We start from the raw sequence: 14641 nt of genomic DNA on the forward strand, positions 1-14641 counted from the left end.
CTTCCCATCTCTTCCCCTGCCTCTCTGCCCATGCTTCTCTTCCCCTCCCCTCTCTTCCCTTCCCATCTCTTCCCCTGCCTCTCTGCCCATGCTTCTCTTCCCCTCCCCTCTCTTCCCTTCCCATCTCTTCCCCTCCCTCTCTTCCCTCCCTCATTTCCCCTCCGCTCTCTTCCTCTGCCTCTCTTCCTCTGCCTTTCTTCCCTTCCCATCTCTTCCCCTCCCTCTCCCCCCTTCTTCTCCTCCTTCTCTTCCTCTCTCTCTCTTCCCCACCCCTCTCTTCCTCTCCCTCTCTTCCCTTCCCATCTCTTCCCCTGCCTCTCTTCCCATGCTTCTCTTCCCCTCCCCTCTCTTCCCTTCCCATCTCTTCCCCTCCCTCTCCCCCCTTCTTCTCCTCCTTCTCTTCCTCTCTCTCTCTTCCCCACCCCTCTCTTCCTCTCCCTCTCTTCCCTTCCCATCTCTTCCCCTGCCTCTCTTCCCATGCTTCTACCTCTATCATCCATCCTCTCTCCATCCATTCTACCTCTCTCTATCCATCCTACCTCTCTCCACCCATCCTACCTCTCTCCATCCAGCTTACCTCTCTCCATCCATTCTACCTCTCCTTCTATTCTACCTCTCTCCATCTATTCTACCTCTCTCCATCTATTCTACCTCTCTCCATCTATTCTACTACTCCATCCATTCTACCTCTCTCCATCTATCCTACCTCTCTCCATCCTCTCTCCATCCATCCTACCTCTCTCCATCCTCTCTCCATCCATCCTCTCTCCATCTATCCTACCTCTCTCATCCATCCTACCTCTCTCCATCTATTCTACCTCTCTCCATCCTCTCTCCACCCATCCTCTCTCCATTTATCCTACCTCTCTCCGTCTATTCTACCTCTCTCCATCCATCCTACCTCTCTCCATCCTCTATCTATTCTACCTCTCTTCATCCTCTCCATCCATCCTCTCTCCATCCATCCTCTCTCCATCTATCCTACCTCCATCCATCCTACCGTTCTCCATCTAGCCTACCTCTCTTCATCCATCCTCTCTCCATCTATCCTACCTCTCTCCATCTATCCTACCTCTCTCCATCCTCTCTCCATCCATCCTCTCTCCATCTATCCTACCTCTCTCCATCTATTCTATCTCTCTCCATCTTTTCTACCTCTCTTCATCCATCCTACCTCTCTCTCTCCATCCATCCTACCTCTCTCCATCCATCCTCTCTCTCATCCATCCTCTCTCCATCCATACTACCTCTCTCCATCCATCCTACCTCTCTCCATCCATCATACCTCCCTCCGTCTATCCTACCTCTCTCCATCCATCCTACCTCTCTCCATCCATCCTACTTCTCTCATCCATCCTACCTCTCTCCATCTATCCTACCTCTCTCCATCCTCTCTCCATCCATCCTCTCTCCATCTATTCTACCTCTTTCCATCCTCTCTCCATCCATCCTACCTCTCTCCATCCTCTCTAAATCCATCCTCTCTCTCCATCCATCCTCTCTCCATCCATCCTACCTCTCCATCCTCTCTCCATCCATCCTACCTCTCTCCATCCTCTCTCCATCCATCCTCTCTCTCCATCCATCCTCTCTCCATCCATCCTACCTCTCTCCCATCCTCTCTCTCCATCATCCTCTCTCTCCATCCATCCTCTCTCCAACTATTCTACCTCTCTTCATCCATCCTACCTCTCTCCGTCCATCCTACCTCTCTCCATCCATCCTCTCTCCATCCATCCTCTCTCCATCTATCCTACCTCTCTCCATCCATCCTCTCTCCATCTATCCTACATCTCTCCATCCATCCTACCTCTCCATCTATTCTACCTCTCTCCATCCATCCTACCTCTCTTCATCCATCCTACCTCTCTCTGTCCATCCATCCTACCTCTCTCCATCCATCCTCTCTCTCATCCATCCTCTCTCCATCCATTCTACCTCTCTCCATCCATCCTACCTCTCTCCATCCATCATACCTCCCTCCATCTATCCTACCTCTCTCCATCCATCCTACCTCTCTCATCCATCCTACCTCTCTCCATCTATCCTACCTCTCTCCATCCTCTCTCCATCTATTCTACCTCTTTCCATCCTCTCTCCATCCATCCTACCTCTCTCCATCCTCTCTAAATCCATCCTCTCTCTCCATCCATCCTCTCTCCATCCATCCTACCTCTCCATCCTCTCTCCATCCATCCTACCTCTCTCCATCCTCTTTCCATCCATCCTCTCTCTCCATCCATCCTCTCTCCATCCATCCTACCTCTCTCCCATCCTCTCTCCATCATCCTCTCTCTCCATCCATCTTCTCTCCATCTATTCTACCTCTCTTCATCCATCCTACCTCTCTCCGTCCATCCTACCTCTCTCCATCCATCCTCTCTCCATCCATCCTCTCTCTCCATCCATCCTCTCTCCATCCATCCTACCTCTCTCCATCCATCCTCTCTCCATCTATCCTACCTCTCTCCATCTATCCTACCTCTCTCCATCCATCCTACTTCTCTCCATCCATCCTACCTCTCTCCATCCATCCTCTCTCCATCTATCCTACCTCTCTCCATCCATCCTCTCTCCATCTATCCTACCTCTCTCCATCCATCCTACCGCTCTCTATCTATCCTACCTCCATCCATCCTACCTCTCTCCATCTATTCTACCTCTCTCCATCCTCTCTCCATCCATCCTCTCTCCATCTATCCTACCTCTCTCCATCCATCCTCTCTCCATCCATCCTACCTCTCTCCATCTATTTTACCTCTCTCCATCCATCCTACTTCTCTCCATCCATCCTACCTCTCTCCATCCTCTCTCCATCTATTCTACCTCTCTCCATCCTCTCTCCATCCATCCTCTCTCATCCATCCTACCTCTCTCCATCCATCCTACCTCCATCCATCCTACCTCCCTCCAATCATCCTACCTCTCTTCATCCATCCTCTCTCCATCCATCCTCTCTCCATCCATCCTACCTCTCTCCATCCTCTCTCCATCCATCCTCTCTCTCCATCCATCCTCTCCCCATCTATTCTACCTCTCTCCATCCATCCTCTCTCTCCATCCATCCTACCTCTCTCCATCCATCCTCTCTCCGTCCATCCTCTCTCCATCCATCCTCTCTCCATCCATCCTACCTCCATCCATCCTCTCTCCATCCATCCTCTCTCTCCATCCATCCTCTCTCCATCCATCCTTCCTCTCTCCATCCATCCTCTCTCTCCATCCATCCTCTCTCCATCCATCCTACCTCTCTCCATCCCCTCTCCATCCATCCATCCTCTCTCTCCATCCATCCTCTCTCCATCCATCCTCTCTCCATCCATCCTACCTCTCCATCCATCCTCTCTCCATCCATCCTCTCTCTCATCCATCCTCTCTCCATCCATCCTTCCTCGCGCCATCCATCCTCTCTCTCCATCCATCCTCTCTCCATCCATCCTACCTCTCTCCATCCATTCTACCTCTCTCCATCCATCCTACCTCTCTCCATCCATCCTACCTCTCTCCATCCATCCTACCTCTCTCCATCCATCCTCTCTCCATCTATTCTACCTCTCTCCATCCATCCTACCTCTCTCCATCCATCCTACCTCTCTCCATCATCCTCTCTCCATCCATTCTACCTCTCTCCATCCATCCTACCTCTCTCCATCTATTCTACCTCTCTTATCCATCCTACCTCTCTCCATCCATCCTACCTCTCACCATCTATCCTACCTCTCTCCATCTATTCTACCTCTCTCCATCCATACTACCTCTCTCCATCCATCCTACCTCTCTCCGTCCATCCTACCTCTCTCCATCCATCCTCTCTCCATCCATCCTCTCTCTCCATCCATCCTACCTCTCTCCATCCATCCTCTCTCCATCTATCCTCTCTCCATCCATCCTACCTCTCTCCATCCATCCTACCTCTCTCCATCCATCCTCCTCTCCATCCATCCTCTCTCTCCATCCATCCTCTCTCCATCTCCATCCATCTCTCCATCCATCCTACCTCTCTCCATCCATCCTACCTCTCTCCATCCATAATACCTCTCTCCATCCATCCTCTCTCTCCATCCATTCTACCTCTCTCCATCCATCCTACCTCTCTCCATCTATTCTACCTCTCTCATCCATCCTACCTCTCTCCATCCATCCTACCTCTCTCCGTCCCTCCTACCTCTCTCCATCCATCCTCTCTCCATCCATCCTCTCTCTCCATCCATCCTACCTCTCTCCATCCATCCTACCTCTCTCCATCCATCCTACCTCTCTCCATCCATCCTCTCTCCATCTATCCTACCTCTCTCCATCTATTCTATCTCTCTCCATCTTTTCTACCTCTCTTCATCCATCCTACCTCTCTCTCTCCATCCATCCTACCTCTCTCCATCCATCCTCTCTCTCATCCATCCTCTCTCCATCCATTCTACCTCTCTCCATCCATCCTACCTCTCTCCATCCATCATACCTCCCTCCATCTATCCTACCTCTCTCCATCCATCCTACCTCTCTCATCCATCCATCCTCTCTCCATCTATTCTACCTCTTTCCATCCTCTCTCCATCCATCCTACCTCTCTCCATCCTCTCTAAATCCATCCTCTCTCTCCATCCATCCTCTCTCCATCCATCCTACCTCTCCATCCTCTCTCCATCCATCCTACCTCTCTCCATCCTCTCTCCATCCATCCTCTCTCTCCATCCATCCTCTCTCCATCCATCCTACCTCTCTCCCATCCTCTCTCCATCATCCTCTCTCATCCATCCATCCTCTCTCCATCCATCCTACCTCTCTCCATCCATCCTCTCTCCATCTATCCTACCTCTCTCCATCTATCCTACCTCTCTCCATCCATCCTACTTCTCTCCATCCATCCTACCTCTCTCCATCCTCTCTCCATCCATCCTCTCTCCATCTATCCTACCTCTCTCCATCCATCCTCTCTCCATCTATCCTACCTCTCTCCATCCATCCTACCGCTCTCTATCTATCCTACCTCCATCCATCCTACCTCTCTCCATCTATTCTACCTCTCTCCATCCTCTCTCCATCCATCCTCTCTCCATCTATCCTACCTCTCTCCATCCATCCTCTCTCCATCCATCCTACCTCTCTCCATCTATTTTACCTCTCTCCATCCATCCTACTTCTCTCCATCCATCCTACCTCTCTCCATCCTCTCTCCTTCTATTCTACCTCTCTCCATCCTCTCTCCATCCATCCTCTCTCCATCTATCCTACCTCTCTCCATCCATCCTCTCTCATCCATCCTACCTCTCTCCATCCATCCTACCTCCATCCATCCTACCTCCCTCCAATCATCCTACCTCTCTTCATCCATCCTCTCTCCATCCATCCTCTCTCCATCCATCCTACCTCTCTCCATCCTCTCTCCATCCATCCTCTCTCTCCATCCATCCTCTCCCCATCTATTCTACCTCTCTCCATCCATCCTCTCTCTCCATCCATCCTACCTCTCTCCATCCATCCTCTCTCCATCCATCCTCTCTCCATCCATCCTCTCTCCATCCATCCTACCTCCATCCATCCTCTCTCCATCCATCCTCTCTCTCCATCCATCCTCTCTCCATCCATCCTTCCTCTCTCCATCCATCCTCTCTCTCCATCCATCCTCTCTCCATCCATCCTACCTCTCTCCATCCTCTCTCCATCCATCCATCCTCTCTCTCCATCCATCCTCTCTCCATCCATCCTCTCTCTATCCATCCTACCTCTCCATCCATCCTCTCTCCATCCATCCTCTCTCTCATCCATCCTCTCTCCATCCATCCTTCCTCTCGCCATCCATCCTCTCTCTCCATCCATCCTCTCTCCATCCATCATACCTCTCTCCATCCATCCTACCTCTCTCCATCTATTCTACCTCTCTCATCCATCCTACCTCTCTCCATCCATCCTACCTCTCACCATCTATCCTACCTCTCTCCATCTATTCTACCTCTCTCCATCCATACTACCTCTCTCCATCCATCCTACCTCTCTCCGTCCATCCTACCTCTCTCCATCCATCCTCTCTCCATCCATCCTCTCTCTCCATCCATCCTACCTCTCTCCATCCATCCTCTCTCCATCCATCCTCTCTCTCTCCATCCATCCTCGCTCCATCCATCCTACCTCTCTCCATCTATCCTACCTCTCTCCATCCATCCTCTCTCTCCATCCATCCTCTCTCTCCATCCATTCTCTCTCCATCTATTCTACCTCTCTCCATCCATCCTACCTCTCTCCATCCATCCTACCTCTCTCCATCCATAATACCTCTCTCCATCCATCCTCTCTCTCCATCCATTCTACCTCTCTCCATCCATCCTACCTCTCTCCATCTATTCTACCTCTCTCATCCATCCTACCTCTCTCCATCCATCCTACCTCTCTCCGTCCCTCCTACCTCTCTCCATCCATCCTCTCTCCATCCATCCTCTCTCTCCATCCATCCTACCTCTCTCCATCCATCCTACCTCTCTCCATCCATCCTACCTCTCTCCATCCATCCTCTCTCCATCCATCCTACCTCTCTCCATCCATCCTATCTCTCTCCATCTGTTCTACCTCTCTCCATCCATTCTACCTCTCTCCATCCATCCTACCTCTCTCCATCCATCCTATCTCTCTCCATCTATTCTACCTCTCTCCATCTATTCTACCTCTCTCCATCCATCCTACCTCTCTCCATCCATCCTACCTCTCTCCACCCATCCTACCTTTCTTCATCCATCCTACCTCTCTCCATCCATCCTACCTCTCTCCATCCATCCTCTCTCTCTCCATCTATTCTACCTCTCTCCATCTATCCTACCTCTCTCCATCCATACTACCTTTCTCCATCTATCCTACCTCTCTCCATCCATCCTCTCTCTCTCCATCTATTCTACCTCTCTCCATCCATCCTACCTCTCTCCATCCATCCTATTTTTTCGACTTCCGGATGCTTGGGATGAGTAGTCGTGCTGTTCTTCACTCCGTGGGTAATATTACATTTCCTTACATTCCTTACATTACAAAGGAACGATTTGATTAGTGTAATGTTAGCTAGTTAGCTACATAGTTGTCTATGCATCAAGGATAAAGGTGTAGCTGAAGGTGTAGGTGTAGCTTTGAGAAACTAACTTTGAGAAACTAACAAGGTTAGCTAGCCAGCTGTATTCGTTCGTTCGTTCACGCCGTTCTCCAAACGGCGTCAACATCACAGCACCACAGCCACTGCTAGCTAGCCAACTTTACCAACTAGCGGTACTGTAGAAACTAAATACATTACAACGGAACGATTTGATTAGTGTAACGTTAGCTAGCTACATAGTTGTCTTTGTATCAAAGATAAAGGTAAACGCAGCCACTGCTAGCTAGCCAACTCTACCAGCTACCAGCTAGCAGTACTGTATCATTTTTAGTCAATAAGATTTTTGCAACGTAAGCTTTCAAGTTGTGTAGTCCACTTGTGTAGCTTTGTGCTAGCTAGCCAACGTTGAATTACTTCTGCGTTATGAAAGGAACTAGACACAGACACGAATGATCCATTGGTAGTTTGTTGTAACCAAGTATTGGTGCTAACCGTGTGTTATTGGATGCTAGCATGCTAGTTAGCTACGGCGTCATAAGACACGGTGCACTGGGTGGGTTTCAGGGAAGAATACTGTACCAAGTTATCTAGCTGAATAAACTAAGTTTGAGCCTATTCCTGGAAACATTGAACCACTGTAGTTTACATCAATTATAATTTCTAAGTGGAAGTTGGAATAGTTATATTTGAGTGCTTCAGCGAATGGTTAGTGAGGGAGGCCCTGCTCTCTCGCTTCCCCAGTTGTTTAGTTAATTTTCTTTCCAATCTCCTTTGCATTAGTGTAGCCTCTCCTGTAGCCTGTCAACTATGTGTCTGTCTATCCCTGTTCTCTCCTCTCTGCACAGGCCACACAAACGCTTCACACTGCCACTCTAACCTGGTGGTCCCAGCGCGCACAATCCACGTTCCAGGTCTCCGGCAGCCTCTGGAACTGCCGGTCTGCGGCCAACAAGGCAGAGTTAATCTCAGCCTATGCTACCCTCCAGTCCCTCGACTTCTTAGCGCTGAAGGAAACATGGATTACCACAGAAAACACTGCTACTCCTACAGCTCTCTCCTCATCTGACCACGTGTTCTCGCATACCCCGAGAGCATCTGGTCAGCGGGGTGGCAGGACTGGAATCCTCATCTCTCCCAAGTGGACATTCTCTCTTTCTCCCCTGACCCATCTGTCTATCTCCTCCTTTGAATTCCATGCTGTCACAATCACTAGCCCATTCAAGCTTAACATCCTTATCATTTATCGCCCTCCAGGTTCCCTTGGAGAGTTCATCAATGAGCTTGACGCCTTGATAAGTTCCTTTCCTGAGGATGGCTCACCTCTCACAATTCTGGGTGACTTTAACCTCCCTACGTCTACCTTTGACTCATTTATCTCTGCCTCCTTTCCACTCCTCTCCTCTTTTGGCCTCACCCTCTCACCGTCCCCCCCTACTCACAAGGCAGGCAATACGCTTGACCTCATCTTTACTAGATGCTTTTCTTCCACTAATCTCACTGCAAATCCCCTCCAAGTCTCCGACCACTACCTTGTATCCTTTTCCCTCTCGCTCTCCTCCAACACTACTCACTTTGCCCCTACTCAGATGGTATTGCGCCGTCGCAACCTTCGCTCTCTCTCTCCTGCTATTCTCTCCTCTTCCATCCTATCATCTCTTCCCTCTGCTCAATCCTTCTCCAACCAATCTCCTGATTCTGCCTCCTCAACCCTCCTCTCCTCCCTTTCTGCATCCTTTGACTCTCTATGTCCCCTATCCTCCAGGCCGGCTCGGTCCTCCCCTCCTGCTCCGTGGCTTGATGACTCATTGCGAGCTCACAGAACAGGGCTCCGGGCAGCCGAGCGGAAATGGAGGAAAACTAGCCTCCCTGCGGACCTGGCATCTTTTCACTCCCTCCTTTCCACGTTTTCTTCCTCTGTTTCTGCTGCTAAAGCCACTTTCTACCACTCTAAATTCCAAGCATCTGCCTCTAACCCTAGGAAGCTCTTTGCCACCTTCTCCTCCCTCCTGAATCCTCCTCACCCTCCCCCCCTCCTCCCTCTCTGCGGACGACTTTGTCAACCATTTTGAAAAGAAGGTTGACGACATCCGATCCTCGTTTGTTAAGTCAAACGACACCGCTGGTCCTGCTCACATTGCCCTAACCTATGCTTTGACCTCTTTCTCCTCTCTCTCTCCAGATGAAATCTTGCGACTTGTGACGGCCGGCCGCCCAACAACCTGCCCGCTTGACCCTATCCCTTCCTCTCCTCTCCAGACCATTTCCAGAGACCTTCTCCCTTACCTCACCTCGCTCATCAACTCATCCTTGACCGCTGGCTACGTCCCTTCCGTCTTCAAGAGAGCGAGAGTTGCACCCCTTCTCAAAAAACCTACACTCGATCCCTCCGATGTCAACAACTACAGACCAGTATCCCTTCTTTCTTTCCTCTCCAAAACTCTTGAGCGTGCCGTCCTTGACCAGCTCTCTTGCTATCTCTCTCAGAATGACCTTCTTGATTCAAATCAGTCAGGTTTCAAGACTGGTCATTCAACTGAGACTGTTCTTCTCTGAGTCACGGAGGCTCTCTGCACTGCTAAAGCTAACTCTCTCTCCTCTGCTCTCATCCTTCTAGACCTATCTGCTGCCTTTGATACTGTGAACCATCAGATCCTCCTCTCCACCCTCTACGAGTTGGGCATCTTCGTCGCGGCTCACTCTTGGATTGCGTCCTACCTGACAGGTCGCTCCTACCAGGTGGCATGGCGAGAATCCGTCTCCGCACCACGTGCTCTCACCACTGGTGTCCCCCAGGGCTCAGTTCTAGGCCCTCTCCTATTCTCGCTATACACCAAGTCACTTGGCTCTGTCATATCCTCACATGGTCTCTCCTATCATTGCTACGCAGACGACACACAATTAATCTTCTCCTTTCCCCCTTCTGATAACCAGGTGGCGAATCGCATCTCTGCATGTCTGGTAGACATATCAGTGTGGATGACGGATCACCACCTCAAGCTGAACCTCGGCAAGACAGGGCTGCTCTTCCTCCCGGGGAAGGACTGCCTGTTCCATGATCTCGCCATCACGGTTGACAACTCCATTGTGTCCCCCTCCCAGATTGCTAAGAGCCTTGGCGTGACCCTGGACAACACCCTGTCGTTCTCCGCTAACATCAAGGCGGTGACCCGATCCTGTAGGTTCATGCTCTACAACATTCGCAGAGTACGACCCTGCCTCACACAGGAAGCGGCGCAGGTCCTAATCCAGGCACTTGTCATCTCCCGTCTGGATTACTGCAACTCGCTGTTGGCGGGGCTCTCTGCCTGTGCCATCAAACCCCTACAACTCGTCCAGAACGCCGCAGCCCATCTGGTGTTCAACCTTCCCAAGTTCTCTCACGTCACTGCTACAAGACCATGGTGCTTGCCTACGGAGCTGTGAGGGGAACGGCACCTCCGTACCTTCAGGCTCTGATCAGTCCCTACACCCAAAGAAGGGCATTGCGTTCATCCACCTCTGGCCTGCTCGCCTCCCTACCTCTGCGGAAGCACAGTTCCCGCTCAGCCCAGTCAAAACTGTTCGCTGCTCTGGCACTCCAATGGTGGAACAAGCTCCCTCACGACGCCAGGACAGCGGAGTCAATCACCTCCTTCCGGAGACACCTGAAACCCCACCTCTTTAAGGAATACCTGGGATAGGATAAAGTAATCCTTCTACCCTACCCTCCCCCCCCAAAAAAAGATATAGATGTACTATTGTAAAGTGGTTGTTCCACTGGATATCATAAGGTGAATGCACCAATTTGTAAGTCGCTCTGGATAAGAGCGTCTGCTAAATGACGTAAATGTAAATGTAAATGTATCTCTCTCCATCTATTCTACCTCTCTCCATCTATTCTACCTCTCTCCGTCCATCCTATCTCTCTCCATCTATTCTACCTCTCTCCCTCTACACCTTGGTGTTGACATGACCTCCTCAGAACCCTCTCCCAGCTAAACAATTCAGCCAACCAAATGGCTCTATAACACACACACACACACACACACACACACACACACACACACACACACACACACACACACACACACACACACACACACACACACACACACACACACACACACACACACACACACACACACACACACACAGCTAAACAATACATCCATGACCATGGCAGTTAATCTGGCACATGCACACCACAGGGGGGTGGGAGGCGGGAGACAATATAATGGGCCAATTGAACGATTGGGAAAGCAGAGAACTGACCAATGGCCAAAGGGGAAATTTGGGGTTTTCCAGAGTTCTGTTTTTGGCATCGTTTATTTTCGCTGACGCCAGGAAAAGCCCCAACTGAGACATAATCTGCTCCTAAAGATGATCTACAGACTGTGTGTGTGTGTGTGTGTGTGTGTGTGTGTGTGTGTGTGTGTGTGTGTGTGCACTGTAAAAATCTATACTGAACAAAAATATAAACGCAACATACAACAATTTCTAAGATTTTGCTGGGTTAACAGTTCATGTAAGAAAATCTGTCAATTGAAATGAATTCATTAGGCCCTAATTTATGGATTTCACTGGGCAGGGGCGCAGCCATGGGTGGGTCTGGGAGGGCATAGGCCCACCCACTTGGCAGCCAGGCCCACCCACTTCGGAGCCAGGTTCAGCCAATCAAAATTAGTTTTTCTCCACAAAATGGCTTTATTACAGACAGAGAACGACATTGGAGGTAGCATATGCTAGTGAAATGAACAGTAAATTATCTGGCAACAGCTCTGGTGGACCTTCTTGCCAATTGCACGCTCCCTCAAAACTTGAGAGATCTGTGCCATTGTGGTGTGTGACAAAACTGCCTTTTATTGTCCCCTGTTTAATTAGCTTCTTGATATGCAACACCTGTCAGGTGAATGGATTATCTTATCTAAACAAATATGTGCACAACATTTGAGAGAAAGAAGCTTTTTGTGTGTTTGGAACATTTCTGAGATCTTGTTTATTTCAGCTCATGAAACATGGGACATGTTGTGTTTAGAATTTTCAGTGTAGTTGTTTCATCCCAAGTAACTGGTACCACAGCTTTTTGTTGTTGTTTACTCTTCGGTCCTAGTGTTGAATGAACATATGATCAAAAACATCATTTTAAATTGACTGAATTTTTCTCAAGTTTTGGGACAATTTTTTATTTATTTTTCAGTTAACGTTTGGACCAAAAAGTTGAGTAAACAAAACATTAATGTGTAATACAACTAGATTTGTGTTACCGTGTGTGTGTTACTATGTGTGTGTGTTAACTAGCACCATTGTAATAGGAGCTGCTAACTCAATGCCTCATTTCACTTCAGGATTCAAGGAGAGCTCTAGGAGAGAGGGGTAGAGAGGGGCGAGCTCTGTGAGATACAATTACATACAATATGTGGGGGATGTCAGAGTGTGTGGGTGTGTGTGTGTGAAGGGGGGAGGTCTGACTCAGTGTCTGAGACCTTAGATACAGACTGTCTTTATGTTGATCCAGATCTTTTACTCACCCGAAGCCCTCGCTCTTTCTACCCCTTTTCCTCCCATTCTCTCCCTCCATCTCCCCCTCCCTCCCTCTCTCCATCTGTCAGAAAGCAGTGAACAATGTAACCTTTACTCAGTAATAATGTTCTCCTATCACATTCCCCCACCATGCTCTCCCACACTTCTCTTTCCACATTCTCTCCATTTTCTCTTTGTTTTCTTTTGAAATAAATCGTCCAGCAGCAAGTGATTAACGGGTTTCTCCCCGGGGCACGGAGACTGACTCCCAACGTGAGGTCAGGGCACACACACACACACACACACACACACACACACACACACACACACACACACACACACACACACACACACACACACACACACACACACACACACACACACACACACACACACACACACACACACACACACACACACACACACACTACACACAAACTACACACTCAGATGTGTTGAGAGAGCATGTACCTCCTCATCCTCTACTGTCATGTGATGGTCTGGTTCCTCTGTTCCTCTTCAGGTCCTGAGAAAGAAAGGAGAGGTAGAAAGAAGAAGAGAGAGGAAAGGAGAGCGTGAGAGACAGAAAATGAGAACAGGTTCCCCAAGTTTCAACCTGAGAGGCCATCTCCTGCCTAAAGGCTTCAGCTACACACACTCACATAGCTGACATGTCTGAGTGTAAGTGTGTGTGTGTGTGGTGTGTGTGTGTGTGTGTGTGTGTGTGTGTGTGTGTGTGTGTGTGTGTGTGTGTGTGTGTGTGTGTGTGTGTGTGTGTGTGTGTGTGTGTGTGTGTGTGTGTGTGTGTGTGTGATTTTACCCTCTATCCATAGAGAGGTGTGTCACTCTCAGTTCAGCTACAAACATCCTGGAGATTCAAACTGCATTCTTTAAAACAGAACGGCACACAATCACATTTTTCCTTTAAAACCGGAAGAACTCTTTTCACCTTGAAATACAGAACTAATACTAAGTCCTATCTGAACCAACACAGACCACTGAAACTTTATCTAAGTCTAAGAGAAAAATATGAAACAAGTACAGACACAGTCAGACTAAATAACAGATAAATCTATATTTCATAGTCATGCTCAAAAGATAAATATATATTTTATTGTCAGGCTCAACAGATAAATATATATTTTATTGTCAGACTCAACAGATAAATATATATTTTATTGTCAGGCTCAACAGATAAATATATATTTTATTGTCAGACTCAACAGATAAATATATATTTTATAGTCGGGCTCAATAACAGATACATATATATTTTATAGTCAGACTCAACAGATACATATATATTTTATAGTCAGACTCAATAACAGATCCATATATATTTTATAGTCAGACTCAACAGATACATTTGTATTTCATAGTCAGACTCAACAGATAAATATATATTTTATAGTCAGGCTTAATAACAGATAAGTATATATTTTATAGTCAGGCTCAACAGATAAATATATACTCAACAGATAAGTATATATTTTATAGTCAGACTCAACAGATAAGTATATATTTTATAGTCAGACTCAACAGATAAGTATATATTTTATAGTCAGGCTTAATAACAGATACATATATATTTTATGTACATATATTCATAAATGTACATTCTCAGTGATATTCTGACCGTTGTGAGGTGAAACTCAAACTGTGACCTTTGCTCCCTACAAATTGAGTATGTACATTTTTTTGGACGAGTTTTATAATCCGGTGTAGAGCGCAACAGTGCCACCCTCTGTCTAAAAGTGGTATTACACACAGGGTCATTAGCCAGGCCCAAAGCCATAGACCTAAATATGACTCTGGCCAAGCCTAATGTACATTCAACTGTCCCAGTTGCCAAAAAATAAAAACACTGCATAATACATCAAACCATGAACAGCTATGTACATTCAGTGTGAGAAAGTGTTTAAATATTCTTAATTCCATTCCTTTTCTTTAGATTTGTGTGTATTGTGCGTATTGTTGTGAAATTGTTAGATATTACTGCACTGTTGGGAACTAGAAACACAATAACTTTGCTACACCCGCAATAACATCTGCTAAACACGTGTATGTGACCAATAA

This window comes from Salmo salar, chromosome 29 (assembly GCF_965601325.2).
Source record: "Salmo salar chromosome 29, fSalSal1, whole genome shotgun sequence".
Lineage (NCBI taxonomy): Eukaryota > Metazoa > Chordata > Actinopteri > Salmoniformes > Salmonidae > Salmo > Salmo salar.